The sequence below is a fragment of the Scylla paramamosain genome, chromosome 27, assembly GCF_035594125.1.
Source record: "Scylla paramamosain isolate STU-SP2022 chromosome 27, ASM3559412v1, whole genome shotgun sequence".
NCBI lineage: Eukaryota > Metazoa > Arthropoda > Malacostraca > Decapoda > Portunidae > Scylla > Scylla paramamosain.
In genome coordinates, this window is record NC_087177.1 from 14,559,309 (window position 1) to 14,576,808 (window position 17,500).

General features: G+C 44.2%; 1 protein-coding gene across 6 annotated transcripts in view; it reads left to right on the plus strand.

Annotated features, from left to right (window-relative positions):
• Positions 1 to 17,500, plus strand: part of LOC135114267 (ankyrin repeat and fibronectin type-III domain-containing protein 1-like) — a 283,842-nt gene that overhangs the window by 39,149 nt on the left and 227,193 nt on the right. The window lies entirely within an intron of this gene.

Below are 17,500 nucleotides of genomic sequence, written 5' to 3' on the forward strand. Positions count from 1 at the left end.
GTGTGTGTGTCTGTGTGTGTGTGTGTGTGTGTGTGTGTGTGTGTGTGTGTGTGTGTGTGTGTGTGTGGTGATCGGTGGTCAGAGGAGAAGCTTGTGGCTACAGAAGTGAGGGTAAGTGAGGATCTGTCATTGTTTGGACTCAGCGGGGAGGAGAGGAAAAACCTGACCGTGCATGTGAGTGTGTGTGTGGAGACTAAGACAGTGGATGAGCTTACAAGTGGTTGGCAGTATTGAATGTCCAGAGAGAGAGAGAGAGAGAGAGAGAGAGGAGAGAGAGAGAGAGAGAGAGAGAGAGAGAGAGAGAGAGAGAGAGAGAGAGGAGAGAAGGTAATCTGGTGAAGGATGTATGCATTGCACGTTTGTCGTGAACTCGCTCTTCGCAGCCGCTGCCGTGTCCTGGCAGCGTTAAATCCCCTCCACCCTTAGGGCAGGGGCTTGGCCCAGCCTCCAAAACCCCGCGCTGGCTTGGCGCGTTTGGCATAAGAAATAAATGCTGAGAGTTTCTTTGGCGATGTCAGGCTCAATTTTTTGCACTCCAGATTTGGAAATTTTGCTGCCATGTCTTGTTTCATATTTTTGCAGCTTTTTGGGGATATTTTCGTCAGCATGCTGAGTCTCAGTGAGTCTCAGTTTTGGGCCTTTTTGGGGGGTAATATGCCTGTTTTGTGTTGTAACTATGTTCCCTGAATCTGTTTGGTTATCTTTGGAAGGCGGCCCTGCCATGTGGACGCGCTAAGGGCTGCCCCAACACGGCACACGCTAAGTACATATACCTGTTTCGTAAGTTTTGTTGAAGCATGTTGCATGGATTGTGTTGTTACGCTTGTAATTGTTATAGTGCAGGAAGTTAGGGTGCATGTCTGCGATGGGTGTCCTGCCTGTCGCTAATGGCCGAGGTTCGTGTGGTACTGGCCGTGCCTGGGGAGGGGAGCACACACGCCTGCACGCCTGCCGCACCGGGGATCGCATGTCGCATTGTGCCTGACAGCTGCTGGAGGTCGCCAATGGTAATGACAGTATGCGGCACTTTTTCAACTCACCATGGAAATGTTTTGTAATGTGTAGCAACACTTCGCTGGACTCCGGGTGAGTACAACGTGAATGAGAGATGTGTTTGTTCACTTTTATCAATATATGATATGTGATATTTTGTGTTTGTTTTCAGGCGAATCACATTCATGTGACAATGATTGAAAATGTCGTAATCGCGTAACTACATGGATCATCATTTTAAGTCAACTTAATATTTGCTGTAAAGGAAAACGCGTGGGTTTCGTCCGCAGAATAGAAGAGGAAGTGGGACAGCCGCGTCCCAACACAGCAGCTTTCATTTTTAAACTGGCTGCATCCTGCTTCAAAATGGCATCTGGGTTTACTTTCTTTACTTTAATATTTATTTACATACATATTCTATTAGTTACTATGTCATGCGGCTTTATCAACTTTGAAAGACATCACTCTCATATAAGACGAGCAATGTCTGAACAGTAATGGAAGGGTAACTGGTTCTCCTTTCTGCATCGATGACGCTCGGAAAGCAACATTCTCGGATTACACGCCGTTGAGGCTCGAGCAGTGTTCTGGCAGGAAGGTCAAAAAATGAGGAACAGCAGTTACCTGGTCGTGTTGAGTCAGTTATGTTCCAAGTGTTGGTGTCTCCTGCTGTATGACGTGGGTTTGGTGATGCTGACCTGCTGTTTCTGGGAGCCATGACAACATCACCTTGTTTGAGTGCAGGGCGTCGATGTAAAATGCTGCTTTTGTAACTCGTTTGTGTGTGCGTGTGTGTGTGTGTGTGTGTGGTGTGTGTGTGTGTGTGTGTGTGTGTGTGTGTGTGTGTGTGTGTGTGTGTCTGTGTTTGCGTTTATTTTTCATGGAAAGTTGCGCAGACGGAAACTGAATAGTTAAGTAAACTTTTCGGTGCAACCTTTTCGCAAGGAATGTTTGGAAACGGAGCCAACCTTCGCGGATTCCAGAGTGCGTATCTGAGGTAGGGCGGAATAAGGAAAAGATGGACCAAGGAGAGGCTGCCTGTTTTTCCGTAGGATTAAAAGCTTGTTCCTATGTCCATTTTTCTTAATTTTAGATATATAAAAGTATCCAGTAATCTCTACAGTCCTACATGATGAAGTTATCCCTTGAAGAATAAATACTTAGTTACCAACCGCAGCAAGCAACAATACATTATTTATGTCGCTGCAAGATATACCTATATAAATTAATAATCACAATGGTATTTGGCCTCGTTATTAATAAAACTCACGTGATAAAGCAAGGTGAATCAAAGGAATCTTCCTCCTCGAGGGATTATCCTTGTGGAATATCTGAATTATATACTAAAAGTGGATTTATTAATGTTAATGTTAAGGAGTGCTTCAAACTGCGCTGTCTCTGGAAGAAAAACTGTACCATGTGCTTGTAGGTGCATTTTTGCTAATGCCGAAAAAGTTGAGCGGATATCGACATAAATCAACAGAGGATAGCATGGAAGGAAAAGTGAGGCTTAAAAAGCTGTGTGGCCCTTGGGAGGACACTGGATATCCTTCCGTCCAGGCGGGTGTAGAGAGTCGGCGGAGCGCCGTCACTCCTTCCTGCAGGAGGACAGCGTGCTGGCAAGCTCTTCCTTAAAATCAATACCGTGGTGGCAGCATCCGTGACGGGACCTCTGTCACAGAATTAAACGTAGGGAAACAGGTAGTGAAAAAGTTGAGATTAATTTTAAGCTTAACTTAGAACAGAGAAGTCCCGGGTACGAATCGCACTTCTATAGAAACAGGTTTGTGTTGCCTCCTAAGTTCGCATAGTGAAGAATTTGAACAAGAGGTGACCCAAAAAATTGTGGCCCTGCAACCCGACAAAGAGCACCAGGCCACCAGAACCTGCCTGCCTGTACGAGTATGTGTGTGGCTTTGAGGGAGCGAAGGCCTGAGACCACTTCTTCCTGTGTGTGTGTGTGTGTGTGTGTGTGTGTGTGTGTGTGTGTGTGTGTGTGTGTGTGTGTGTGTATGTGTGTGTGTGTGTGTGTGTGTGTGTGTGTGTGTGTGTGTGTTTGCAGAGATGGTAACCAAACGAGATAAAAGAAAAAAAATCGAGTCAACGTCTGCCATAACATCTGGAAGTTTGTCCATGGGAATGATGGTCGCCACTGTGCCTTGGCGCTGCTTGATGTCCAGCGTGCGGGCCTCTTTGGGAAGGAGGAGGGGAGGAGGTGGCTGGTCATGGAGACCAACTTTGGTGCTCGTGCCGTCCTGTCTCCCACCTGCCAGCCTGGAGCCAAGGTCGCCTCGTTTACCTAACTGATGGTATTTTTCGAGGGAAAGTCACCGTCTGGTTTAGGTTAGTTAACTTTTATGTCTTCAAAAGTTTTCTCTTCACCCAAATTTTTATGCGTTTCCCATCCTGCTCCTTCGTTCCTTTTAGACTAACGTAAGCGAGTCGAGCAAGTAAAAAAAAAAATTCCATCTCAGAAATCACTGTTTAAGTAAATCAACAAGCATCCCCATCATACCATTGCACTCAATTTCACTATCAATTAGTGAAGTCTTGAAATGACAATCGAGTCCAGAGGCTGAATGAGAAGTTAAGGGATGCCGCGATGATGGCATGGGATCTCGTGGGAGCAGCAAGAGTCCCCACTCAGGAAATAATAATGCAGGAACAGCCGCTGCCATATTGCCTCGCTGCTCTCTTATTCTCAGCAAAATGTCAGGCATTAGTATTCCCTCTCGTCCCTCTCCCTTCGTCCGTCTTCACTTCTACTTTACTCCCTCCCTCTTTATCACGTGTATGTCGCTCGTCTGACCTTCTTTTCTAATGTCTTCTCTCCTACTTTCTGCTCAAGGTAAACTACTGCTCAGCGTTTGAACGTTTTAGTTTTCTTAGATTTTTTTTTTTCTATAGCTTGTCTTTTTTTTCCCGTCTGCATTTTCTTTTCTTTCCTCCCTCTTTATCACGTTTATATTACTCGTCTACATTCCGTCTTTCTTTTCTAATGTCATCACTTCTATTTCTCATTCAACTAAACTCCTTTTTTTAGTCTTCGAACGTCTTAGTTTTATCAGTTTCCTTTCATATACGTTTTCTTTTTCCCCTCCTCTCTTATTTCATTCGCGATTCTTATTCATTCAGTCTTCTGCGCATCTTCCTTCATTCATTCTTATCCTTTTTCTTCACGTCGTGTTCAATTTGCTCGCTCGCCCCGCGTTCGTCGTCCCCGTCGTTTGCATAATTCGGTGACTTATGCATACATTTATTTTGTCTTCGTATTTGGTTAGTTAAGCTTCTTTATTTCTTCATGCCTGGTCCCGCTGTATTCCCCAGAGACAGCTGTGTTTTATTTTTTCTTCTCCTCCTCCTTCTCCTCTTCCTCCTCTTTCTTGTTTTTGTTCTTGTTTTTGTTTCTTCTTGTTTTTTTTCTTGTCCTCCTCTTACTCCTCCTCCTCCTCCTCCTCCTCCACTTCCTCCTCCTCCTCCTCCTCCTCCTCCTCCACTTCGTCTTTTCCTCCTGCACTGACTACGCATTCCTCTCGCAATTGCATCTCTTATCACACCTTTCGTGTTCGTAGCATTTTTTTTTTCATTACCGTTTATCACATTCTTTCTCTCTCCCTCTTTCTCTGTCTCTTCCTCTCTTGCTCTTTCCTTATCTTTTCCCCATCAGTTCCTCCTTATCGCTCTTCATCACGTTTCTTTCCCTCACATCACCAGCACGCACCCCCTTCTTGCAGCTCTCTCATTAAGGCCCCATCTTCGCCCTCCGCCCTTCCTTCCGTGCTGCTTCTGTACCGCACCCCCGCCTCTGCCATCACCCTCACTCATTCACTGACTAAACCATCCACTCCGTATCGATTTTGCTCTACCTGATCTGTCCTTCTGTGTCCTGTTGCGTGTGGTGTGTGTGTATAGGATTAGAATGTCTTTCTTTGAGTGCATATGCCTTGTTGATATACATGAGAATTATAAGAAGAAAAATTTTGTTCTTCACCCTTACTTCTCTTATTATGAGGAAAAGTTGATTCATTTTTATTCCGTAGATTTTTTCCATTATACTTCTTCCTCTTGTGACGGAACGTATAGGGTAAATCGTGTAAGTCTCGCTTGAAAAGTTGTCATCCAAAAGCAACATATATGTTTACACAGTGGTCAGAAGATTCACATCCCTCTCACACCCTAGCGTCTCCAGCTTCTTCAGTTCTGTACGTATCTCAGCACTGTATGTAAGAGGAGAGCTCCGAAGGCTGGTACCCCCTCTCACCAGCATAGTCCAAGTCTTTGTCTTACACAGTATATTACGCTCCCGTTCTCAGCGCCCGCCACGAATCCTCAGTGACCGGTGCTACAGCTGAGTTCTACAGGCAGCTCTTTCAACTTGTATCATTAGTTAGGCCTCGCCCTCAAAAAGATACGGCGGCTGGTGAATACTTGGATCACCATCGACATAAACTTCGAGGAAGCTACTCTTGGTTCACACGCCATATACTCTCTCTCTCTCTCTCTCTCTCTCTCTCTCACCTTCCTCCTCTCTCTCTCTCTCTCCTCTCTCTCTCTCTCTCTCTCTCCTCTCTCTCTCTCTCTCTCTCTCTCCCTCTCTCTCTCTCTCTCTCTCTCTCTCTCTCTCGGGTATCGCTTTCAGTATCACACTTTCCAATATCGTGTTTGAGTTGGTCAGCGCGGGGCAATATACAATTGGATTCCCGTAATAGACTTGAGGTGAAGGATAATAAATTGTATTGTAGCTTAGAGACAGTTTCATCTTTCTCTCTCTCTCTCTCTCTCTCTCTCTCTCTCTCTCTCTCTCTCTCTCTCTCTCTCTCTCTCTCTCTCTCTCTCGACATTACTTCAAATATTGTTTTATTCCTTTTTTTTTTTCATTAACTCAGTTTCATTCATATATTCATCAGTTTTTGGTGCTCATTCGTGTAGTTACACCATTTTATGTACATAAATCTTTTCCTTCCATTTGTTGTACGCTTTGTCATAAAGAGGGGAAGAAATTGTCATTAAAATAACGTAACTCTCATGCATTTACTTACCTTTGTATTTGTTTCCCTTTCTCTATTATTTACGCTTGCCTTTTGTTGTATAACGTCATGTATGCATTTTGTATTTTCGTTTCCCCCGCAAAAAAAAATATATATGCTTACGTTCCACTCAACCGTGTTTTTTTTTTCTTTGTTTTTTTCATCACCGCCTAAGAAGGAGAATAGTGACCTGCAACCGTTCGCTGTCGATAGAGTGAGATTGCTCTGCGGGGGTTTGATGCTTGAGATAGTAAGGAAGGAAACCAAACGGTACCTCCCTCACCCCTCTCGCATGTGGTGAGGAGACCGACAGACAGCGGCTGCGTTATTAAATTAGACAGTGTTGTTACATCGGAAACACTTTATATACATTGCTGAGGAGAATGGAGCGCAGGGTGCAAAAATTTATGACAGACACACACACACACACACACACACACAGAGAGAGAGAGAGAGAGAGAGAGGGGGGGGGGCGGGGGAATGTAAATGCGGGCTATACTCGTATCTATAAAGTTTGAGGTGTGGCTGGCGAGCGGTCATCAGGGGGTCGTTGAAGGCCGGTGATTGCCCTCCGCCGCCGCCTCTCCTGACGCACGGCCGGACGCACCCCGATGCCTCGATGACCGCCGCCTGGAGCTGCTGGTGGCGCGGGAGAAAAGTTGGCGGCACGAAACGGTTATGGTACCGAGCTAGTTTATATGGCGGTACAGTGGCGGCGGCAGCGAATGGCTATTGCAGAAGGAAGACGGAAGGTTGGTTGGTGAGGGAAGGGTTTCAAGCGTCGTTCTCTTAGTGACAAAGTAAGATGTGAGTTGAAGATGAATAAGCCTTTTGTTCCGTACATTGAAGGTCTTTGGAGGATATGGTAGTAATTATGACGGTGTTTTTATCTGCCTTTGCTCCAGACTTGCTTATAAGACTTGAAGCTCTGTAAGGGAAAATAGGAACGTTAAACGAAATTATGATCATTAAAATGACTTGTTTTTCCGCTTTCCTTCCTTTTTTCGAGTTGGAGGACAAAGAATTAGAGTTATCGGTCGTATCTCAGCTTTCTTTTTTCTGTTTTTTTTTTTTTTTTAACGTAGAAAAGTCCATGGCAGATTACCTACGTAGTAATTGTGACGCATAATTGGTGAGCATACAACAGTGACTTTTATACAGTCAAGCTACTCGTGGAATCTCGCATTATAAAAGTTGAATGTAAGGGAACTAGAATGTCAGGCCAAGGCTCCAGAAAAGGTAAGGATGGGGGGTTGTGATGTACGCTCGTGAATCTACAGTAGTGACCTTTACAAAATCAATACAGTCTTGGAATCTCACACTGTAAAAGCTGAATTTGAAGAAATTAAACAGAGAAAAGTATACACATTAAGTTTTACTGTTAAGGTCAAAACAATCGCACGTTGGTAAGTTAAGAGAACATCATTGGAGCATGAGAAAACAAGGAAAAAGCTGCAAGAAGCCGCCAAAGCTCCACGTGGCAGCCCCTGTACTAAACATGCCTATTCCCACCTATCGTACCTATTTCCAACTATCATCCTCTTGTATAAATTTGTCTAATATAATTTTTAAAGTGTTCTAATGACTCGGCACTAATAACCTTATTACTGAGGCTATTCCTTTTATCTACTACCGTATTTGAGAACTAATTCCTTCCCATCACTTTTGACAATCTAACTATCAAACTAGTTGTCATTAATCGAAAGCTGCAATAGATGACGATCTATATAAATACACATTACGCTTAATAGGATATCCATTCATTAGACAGAGCCGTAATCGATTTAAGAGGATTACCCTTTCCTTTTAAACTTGATAATGATGCTGCGGGGGAACATTAAATTACTACGCACAAGAGAAGAGACACTGAGAGGATCGCCGAGTGAAGTCAAAGGAGGATAATTAATTTAATGTTAATGTAGGATGTCTAACTTCGCTGATTCTCTTTTAGGAAGGAAAAATGTACATACTCTTACTGTTTTCGTGGGTTCCCTCTCACTTAGTTGTAGTGATGGTAATGGTGGTAGTGATAGTGGTGTTGGTGGTGGTGGTGGTGATGGTGGTGGTGCTGATGGTGGTGCCTCGTCTCAGAGTATAATGAATATAGTGGGGTGTGGCATTACCGTGAGAGGCTATTAAAGCAAGCTCTCTCTCTCTCTCTCTCTCTCTCTCTCTCTCTCTCTCTCTCTCTCTCTCTCTCTCTCTCTCTCTCTCTCTCTCTCTCTCTCTCTCTCTCTCTCTCTCTCTCATGTATTACTTGTACTACTACTACTACTACTACTACCATCTCCATCACCACAACCACCACAACAGCTGCCTAGTAAACACACCGTCACGTGTCCTTGCTCGTGTTTTAATCTGCAGGGACACAGCCTGGAGGAACGGAGGCTGCGAGCTGATCCTTGACAAGCGAGCCTCACTGGTTCCTGTCACCCTGCTCTACACGCTTTGCTCCGCCTCCGTGCACCACTTAGACACTCAAAGGGGAACCGACAGGCGGGAAGGAACGGGGTTGTGGGGAGTGGCGGGGGCGGTGGAAGGCTGTTGGATGGCTAGGCGCCGCGGGTTTACTAAAAGGAAGCATCAGTCATGATCCTGTTATTACTGTGTGTGTGTGTGTGTTCGGAAGATGTAGTTGATTCCAGTAATTGCGTTTTAGAGTGAGATCCGGAAGGGTTAGGCAGCAGCGAGACGGCGCGGGCGGAGTGAGCAGGGGCTGTGCAGGGAAAAGAACTGGAGGAAGGGGATGCCGGACGGGGGGCGGAGCTGCGGGGATCGGGGGTCTGGCCCAGTGCCAGCCGCACCTCAGCCCAGCACATCGGCCGGCCCAACCTGCAGCCACCGCCTCCTGCTGCTACTGTTGTTGTTGCTGCTGCTGCTTTTGGCACTGTTAACTGCTGCATGACGCCCTGCTGTGCGCTGCGCCTCGCTCCTTCCACCTCATGTCTCTTATCGCGGCACCGAAAGCTGCATGTTACCTGTCATCAAGCGTCAGATCGTGTCGCCTCGTTATTTCAGTCACCAGAGTTTTTCGCGTACACGCCGAGTCCTCCTTGTCTTGCGCTTTGAGTTCTCCACACCGCTCTCAGAGGACTTTCACCTTTGCTTGGAGCGTCACACCTGTCAGGAGTTGATGGTGATATGAGAACAGGTAGGGAGCTTTGGCCTTCCTTCCTTCACCATCCCACCACGAGCTCCAAGTAAGGGCACGCTCCTCTTGACACTGGCAGAGGCACATCTATATTTTAGCCTATAAGGAATAAATATAAACACACCATTTTGGAAGTAACAACGAATAGTGTCGTTTTTCATGATCCAAGCGGCGTGCCTGGAACAAAGAGAGGCCTGGTGGGGTCTGAGCGGCCGCCGGCTGGACAAGGACGTGAGGTGCATCGAGCAGCGGCACGTGAGTCGTCAAGGCCACTCAGCTAGCCAGCCCGACCCTGCCCACCACCTCGCCGCCTCAATCGTATCGTGCCTCGTCCTCGTTGCGTTACTTTTTGTTATATCCAATTTCAGAGCATCCAGAAATTTTGTGAGACTTTGGTGCGAATTTTTGCGATGAATGATACATGTTATTGCAGAAGGGTGTGTGTTTTTTAATTTTTTTTTCTCTCTCTTTCTGGTGAAGGCCGATGGGAGGTTCATTAGCAAAGTTTGAGAGAGTGTATTTGCCCTGAAAGCGTCACGCATTGGCAGCGAAGGCCGTTACAATTACAGGACACCGCGATACCACACACAGACACACACACACACACACACACACACACACACACACACACACACACACACACACACACACACACACACACACACACTGATGAATGAGGAGTGAGATAAACGCTTCTCTCATTCGTCGGATGGCTGAATTAAGTCCAAGTTTTTCATGTCTGTGGACGGAAGAAAATGCAGCAGCAGACACGTGAAAAAGGCCGCTAATTCTGTTTGCCTGAAACTGTGCGAGACTCCTGACCGCATATAGACTGTGTATGCTGAAGATTCTCTCTCTCTCTCTCTCTCTCTCTCTCTCTCTCTCTCTCTCTCTCTCTCTCTCTCTCTCTCTCTCTCTCTCTCTCTCTCTCTCTCTCTCTCTCTCAATCAAAAGTTTTTCCAGCGCTTGATAACCACCACACTATATCACACACACAAAAAAAAATCTTCCTGCTACAAATTATGGCGCGGCACGCTGCTGGAATATATTGGTAAACATTTGTGACAAACTACACATATGCAACACCCTTCCGGTAATGTTATGGATTAAATATACCCATTAATGGAAAAAAATGTTTGTACTACACTGGAATTCCCATTTTTAATTAACGTTCCAGGCAAAATGATATCAAATAATTCAGCACAAGATATCGCAGTATTTGAACGCGTACATACAAAACATGTCTTCCGGTGTGTGTGTGTGTGAGAGAGAGAGAGAGAGAGAGAGAGAGAGAGAGAGAGAGAGAGAGAGAGAGAGAGAGAGAGAGAGAGAGAGAGAGAGAGAGAGAGTGTGTGTGTGTGTGTGGGGGAGGGTGAAGTGCTCATTGCCACTCGGACGACCTTGTGTGTGTGTGTGTGTGTGTGTGTGTGTGTGTGTGTGTGTGTGTGTGTGTGTGTGTGTGTGTGTGTGTGTGTGTGTGTGTGTGTGTGTGTGTGTGTGTGTGTGTGTGTGTGTGCTCGACGTTAATCATTTACTCTCACTCTCATATGCCTTGTTCCTTTGCTACCAGTTAATATCAAAATACGGTCCGTTGTATTTTATTGACACCGATCTATATAGCTTTAGTTGATGGTATTGAGTCTAATCTCTGTACCCTTTCCTTCCCCTGACTTATGCCTCGAGTTGTCTTTTTTTTAATCTGAGTCCGCTTTCATCTTCAATTACTTGGGATTGACAGCAGCTTGGTTTTGTTGTCTTGTTCTTTTAAGTCTTAAATCTTCTTCCATTTGTTTTCTCGATGGTTTCTGTCTCCTCTTCACCTTCTCCTCTTGTTGTCTACCTTTTTGAATTGAAGCGTTGTGACTTTAAGTTATATTGTTTTATATTTTCAGTGCACTGGGTTGGCTTTAAGAGGGAAAGTTAAAGCAGAGGTGAAGGAAATTATTAAAGTTGTGGTGAAATTATGTGTGTTTGTGTACGTCTCTCTCTCTCTCTCTCTCTCTCTCTCTCTCTCTCTCTCTCTCTCTCTCTCTCTCTCTCTCTCTCTCTCTCTCTCTCTCTCTCTCTCTCTCTCTCTCAGTTATTCATGGATAGATGTTCGTTTTTTCACTTCCGCTGCCTATCCCTGCTTGTGTGTCATGCCTTGTTCTCCTTTTTCTTTCTCTTTTGTTGCTCTTTCTTCCAGTAGATCCATATCGACAGCATACATAATTACACACGTGCACACACACACACACACACACACACACACACACACACACACACACACACACACACACACACACACACACACACACACACACACACACACACACACACACACACACACACACACACACACATACTGACCGTCAGAAGGTTGGCGACCGACCCTCGTCTGGCAATAAGTTTTTATCATCCGCTAACACAATGGTGGGGGGCGCCTAACTGAATGTGTGGGGGACCTGCCTCGGGTAATGTGTGTGTGTGTGTGTGTGTGTGTGTGTGTGTGTGTGTGTGTGTGTGTGTGTGTGTGCGTGTGTGTGTGTTTCATGGTGGTGTGCCGGGTGTCTTCCAGCATGTTTTATAAAGTGATATGTATTCATGGTATGGTATGTTAAGGCATTGTGAAGCGTTTTTTCTTTCTCTCCAAGTAGTATTGTGCAGAGTAGGCAGGGCGTGCGTGGGGTGTTGTTGTCTACCAGTATACCAGTGGTTTACGTAGTGTTGTGTACTAATGTACTAATGGTATGGCACGGTAAGGTATTGTGGTGCGTTCTTCCCCAAGTAGTATTGTGCAGTTTAGGCAGGACCTTGGGTAATGGGAAGTAATAGCGTGCGTGGGTGTTATAAGGAATGGCCTTTCTGGGGGCAGCGTAATGTGTCAGGGTGTGGCTGTGGAGGTGTGTGAGGTGTGGCTAGCTGGTGTGTAGGTGAGAGAGAGAGAGAGAGAGAGAGAGAGAGAGAGAGAGGAGAGAGAGAGAGAGAGAGAGAGAGAGAGAGAGGAGAGAGAGAGAGAGAGAGAGAAACTTAAACTACGATTCATAGAAAATAAAATATTCTTGTCTTACTTTCCTTTTCATACGTGGAATTCCTGTTTTCCTTTTCATAAGTGGAATTTCTCAGTTTTTCCAAGTCTTTCTACAAGTGAAAAAGGTCACGGCAATTATGCTTACATTTCTGCCACGGAACTTGAGACGTCTGATTTTTTTTATTCTTATTCCCTCATTTGTTGGCATTTTCTCCTCACTCTGTCGCATTTGTCTCTCTCTGGGAGTTCCTTTTCCTCTTCCAGCCTCTCATACGCCACTTCTCATCCTCCCACACTTGACTTTTTACTCCTCATCATCTTCTTCCTACTCCTCCTTCTTCCACCTTCTTCCACCCGTCACTCCATCTCCTCCTCTACGTCTCGTTATTCAACCCAGAAAGTTCTCTCGGCCGTATTCATCTCCACTTCTTTCACTCCAAACCGTGAAATGGCTCGCCAGTTTTAAACCGGGTCGTCTGGCGCGGGTTTTTCTCTTCCGCGTGAGTAATAACAACGCAAAAGGAAGCACACGACTCTCTCCTCGCTGATCATAAACCATAAACAGGAGCCCGCTTAAGCCCGGTTCCTCTTATGCATAGACATGTTCCTCCCCTGCGCTGGTCAGTCATTATGTTACGAAAGCACGCGTGGTAGCTTTGTTCATCCTCTCGCACATACAGCTTGTAATTCTCGGTTTCCATTGAGTTAGTCGGATGTTCTTTTCAGTTATGTAGCCTAGGTTTTGTATACGTTTCATGTTACAGTGTTCATTCTTGTTTTTGGTCTTGCTATAGAATGGATTCTCTGAATGGAAATGCAGTTGTATACGTCATAATAATTATGTTAGATTTCATATGCGGGATTTATTCTTATTTCATCTTGCAGTTCACTCTTTGCTTCTGTTACATAACTATATTTCATGTAAATTCACGTGTGTAATGAATAATACAGCACACTGCACGCAACGGAAATAGGAAGTGAAATACACAATTTTACTGAGTGCATGGAGGTATTTCCTTGTAGAATTGTTCAAAAGAAATAATATATCATTAAAAAATTTCATGTCAAATGACTCTCATTTTTCATAAGTTCCGTTGCCCAAAGTTCGGAACTCAATCAGGTTCAAATTCAGCGAAGAAAATGTGTGCGCAGGCAATCAAGTCAGTCCGTCTGGATCAGCGGTTCCCGGTCGTGGAGGAGATGAGAGGGGGTGGAGGTAAAGGGGGGCGCTGGAGCAGGAGGGGCATTCGGGAACTAGATGGAGGTAAGGGGGTGGGGGGGGACATGAGCATAAGGAATATTCACCAGCCTGAAAAGAACGTCGATTCTTGAATAATACATTTACTTTTCAGATCCATCTTCGTACAGCTTTTTATTCACACAATGGAATTTGTTCATGCTGAAAATGGCAAAGATATTTAATAGTCAAATCATACCAAGCCTTAGTGAAGCAGTGAACACGTGATACAAGATAGCGCATTAGGATCTTACATACTGTTCTATATTTATACCTTCCTATCCGTATCTTAAAGAGAGGAGTATCAAACACATCCGGAATGAGATAAACCAATGCGATTTTACCTTTACCTTTACCTCGGAGCGGCAATTAAGTTGTTTTTTGGCAGTTATTTGTATTACTCGCTCAGACTTTGCCTCATGAAAGTTGATGAGAATATCGAGATTCCAGAGTCAAGTCTAGTGCTGTCAGGTTTGTAATGTCTTTTTGCAAATGCGCCCATATGAAAGATATCTTTAAAACATAATAGAAGGAGCACATTGAAAATTATTAAAGCAGGTCCCTCGTTATGTGCTCTCATGTTTATCATTTCTTTATGTAAGTAAATATAAATGGAAGGTAAGCAGGAGGCATAGGAGGAGAAAACGGAATGAATCTGTAGCACATTAAAAAATACTGAAATAGGTAAATTTTAGAGTCCAGTCCCCGCTGTGTGTTGTCATGTTTGTCATCGCTTTACGTAAATACGTGCCAATGAAAGATGTGCAGGAGGCATAAGAGAAGAAAATGGAACGCATCACTAATCTTCGAGGCCATTACCGATTGGGAACGCAGGAAGGGAACTGAAGGCAGTTTGTTTGATGGTTTATTGGGAGAGGAACTGTGTCATACGGTCGAGGAACATTTCATAATTCTTTAATTTTCATTTCTATTTATCTATTTCATTTGATTAATTAGTTTATTTATTTTCTTGAGGAGAGAGGAGGAAGGAGAAGGGAAAGCTAACGGGACTTCCTTTTTAGCCTGAACTAGCCACTGCTTCGCCTTGCCTTTGATCTGCCTCTCCTGTGCATAAAAAGAAAGAAAAAGAGATGCATACATTGCGACGCGTTCGAATCCTGTCCATTGATTAATTATTCCAGGCATACACACGTCTATTTCTGTAATCAACACATGAAAAGACTTTCGGAATCCCGGAAGTCAGTCTGTGTACAGAATCGTTTGTACGTCCAGGAAAAACATCGCCCCAGGAAAAACATCGCCCCAAGCAAACGTGATTATTGAGGAAGGAAGGAAAGCGCCTTAATCTCTCTAGTCAAGACTCAGTAACCTAAAGGGGCAGGACTTCCCCCTCTTTAATTTCCTCATTAATCTTTTTCCCTACGTTATAATCGGTAATGGACTGAAGACTGCTGACGTTTTTAGAACCAAATTTTGACTCTTAATGAGCTCCGTGCAAGTTTTAAAAGGTGTCGTTCAGCTCCTCGCCTACTTGTTATAATAATGACCTGACAACATTATCATGTATCTTGTCAACTAGCTAACTGGCTGGTCTGTTTGCTAACCGGATCAGCACTCAACTCTGCTATACAAAATGTGTTGGCTTTCCAAATCTAAAATGGATCGATGTCGGGGATGTGACCTGGTGACCAAGAGCCTGTACACGTGAGCTCTCCAGCACCGCACTGCCTCATCCCAGAGTCCTCACCTGCCGCCACCACACCCCAACTCTCCTCTTCACTCGCGCTGTATTCCGGTTAATAAATTTGTATTGACGGGGCGGCTCTAACAGACTCTCCCCAAGCTTACCTTCAAGAGTCAAGTAACCCGCTGTACTCACTCCTACTGTGTTATGTGTGTTATGTTGTTAGTCCTCCGATCTATTGACAATCTCCTTCACATCAGAGAACACTCATGCTATTTTGTGTGATCCCTCAATGTTAAGTCTTGTAATCTACTGACGGCCTCCTTGCGATGGATTCTTTGCATATCAGAGAACAATCCTGCTGTCTTGTGTGATCCTTCAGTCGTAAGTCCTTTAATCTACTGGCAATCCCCTTACAAAACATGACGATTGATGAGTTCTTGACATATCAGAGAAAATTAGTACTGTGTTTTGTGTGATCCCTCAGTCATTAGCCCACTACTGACGCTCTCCATAACTATCAGTTAATGTGCTCTTAGTATATCATTGAGCTTAGGGATTGAGGGAAAACTTTGCAGTGAAAGGGATCTTGACTGTAGAGATGATCGTGAAGTCAGGGGTGAGATACAGAGGTCATGGGAGGCTCACTTCTCGGCTACAAAGGTCATCGTGGTGCAGAGTTTCATTAATCAGTTTTTAAATCAAGTGTTGCATCATTACCTGCCTCATTACTGTTCATGTTCATCACTATCATCATCCTTATCATCACAGTAATTATTTCTTTGTTCAGGGCAGTCTTTTAGTTTTCATTCATGTTCATAGGAAGCAGTGAGGGATGGAGGGATGGAAGAAAGGAAGTATGAATGGAGGAAAGGAAGGAGAAAAGATGAGAGGAAATGGAAGGAAGAGAAGACTTCAGCAAAGAGAGAATGTTGGAATGGAGATGAAGAAAGGGAGGAGGAAAGGAAAGGGATAAAAGACTGGAGGGATAAAGGAAGGGAAGGAGGAAGGATAGCGAGTATTAAAGAATGGCGGAATAGAAGAAGAGATGGAATAAAGGGAAAAAGAACGAAAGAATGAAAGAAAGGATGGAGAATCAGAGGAAGTGAGGGAGAGGAACAGGAAGAGGAGAAAGAAGAGAATAGAGTAAAGATCAAAGCGATGAAGGAATGGAGGAAAGAAAGAAAGGACTAAGAACGGGATAAAATAAAATAATTAAGAAAGAAATAGAAGAAATAAATGGGGGGATGGAGGAATTGAAGAATATAAAAAAAATAAACAGAAAAATGGAGGGAGACGGGAAGAAAAAAAGGGATTAAGGAAGACGAATGAAGTGGGAGAAGAGAGGAAGGACGGATGAAGAGAAGGATATTATAAAGATCAAAAGGGAAAAGAAGAAAGATTAAGTGAGAGAAAAAGATGAATGGAAGAATAGAAGAAAAGAATAAAGACTGAAAAAAAAAATGGAGGGAAGAAAGGAGGGGAAAGGGATGGAGAAAAATTAAGAAAGAACTAGAAGAATAGAATAAGGATCAAAAGTACGAAAGAAAGGAGAGAGATACAGAAAAAAGAAGGGATAAAGGAAGAAAGGGAAGAAATAAGCAGGAGAAAGGAAGGGAGGAAGGATGAAGGCTGAGGGAATGAAGGAAAAGGAGGGAGACACACGAGGACAGCTGTGGAATTTGTATGATTACCCACAAAGGAAAACGAGGCTGGGCAGGAAGAGGAGGCCAAAATGAAACACACGATTTAGAGGACGTGGCAGGCAGACAAACAGGCGAGCATTGACAGCCGAATGGAAAGGCAGACAGAGGGACAGACAGACAGACAGACAGACGCAGATCGCAAGTTTTTTTTTTTTTTCATCACAGTCGCTGCATCATTAGTTCACTTGTGCTGCAGTGAGTGTTCTCTCTCTCTCTCTCTCTCTCTCTCTCTCTCTCTCTCTCTCTCTCTCTCTCTCTCTCTCTCTCTCTCTCTCTCTCTCTCTCTCTCTCTGCAACTCCTTTCCTCCTTCCTCGTTAAATTACCCTCTCCTCCCTCTCTTATTCTCTCCTTCGTCTTTTTTCCTCCCTTCTCTCACCTACGTATTTTACTTTGTTTTTCTCTCTTTTTTTCTCATCTCGTTTCTCATTATCTACTTTTGTATTCTTTATTTATCTTCTTATTTATCTGTCATCACTCTCCTCTCTTCTCTATTATTCTCATTTAGCTTTGTATCATCTGTCTACTATCTGGATACCTCTCCTTTATTCTTCTCTCCTCCCTTCTATTCATTCATATCCTCTCCTCCCTTCTCTTCCCTTCCCACGTACTTTCATCTCCTCCCTTGCCCTCTCCTATCTTCTATTCCTTCCCCTCTCCCTTCTTATCTTTCATGTACTCTCATCACTCTCATAACCTTCTCTTTTGTCCCCCATTATGCGTTTAGCTCCCC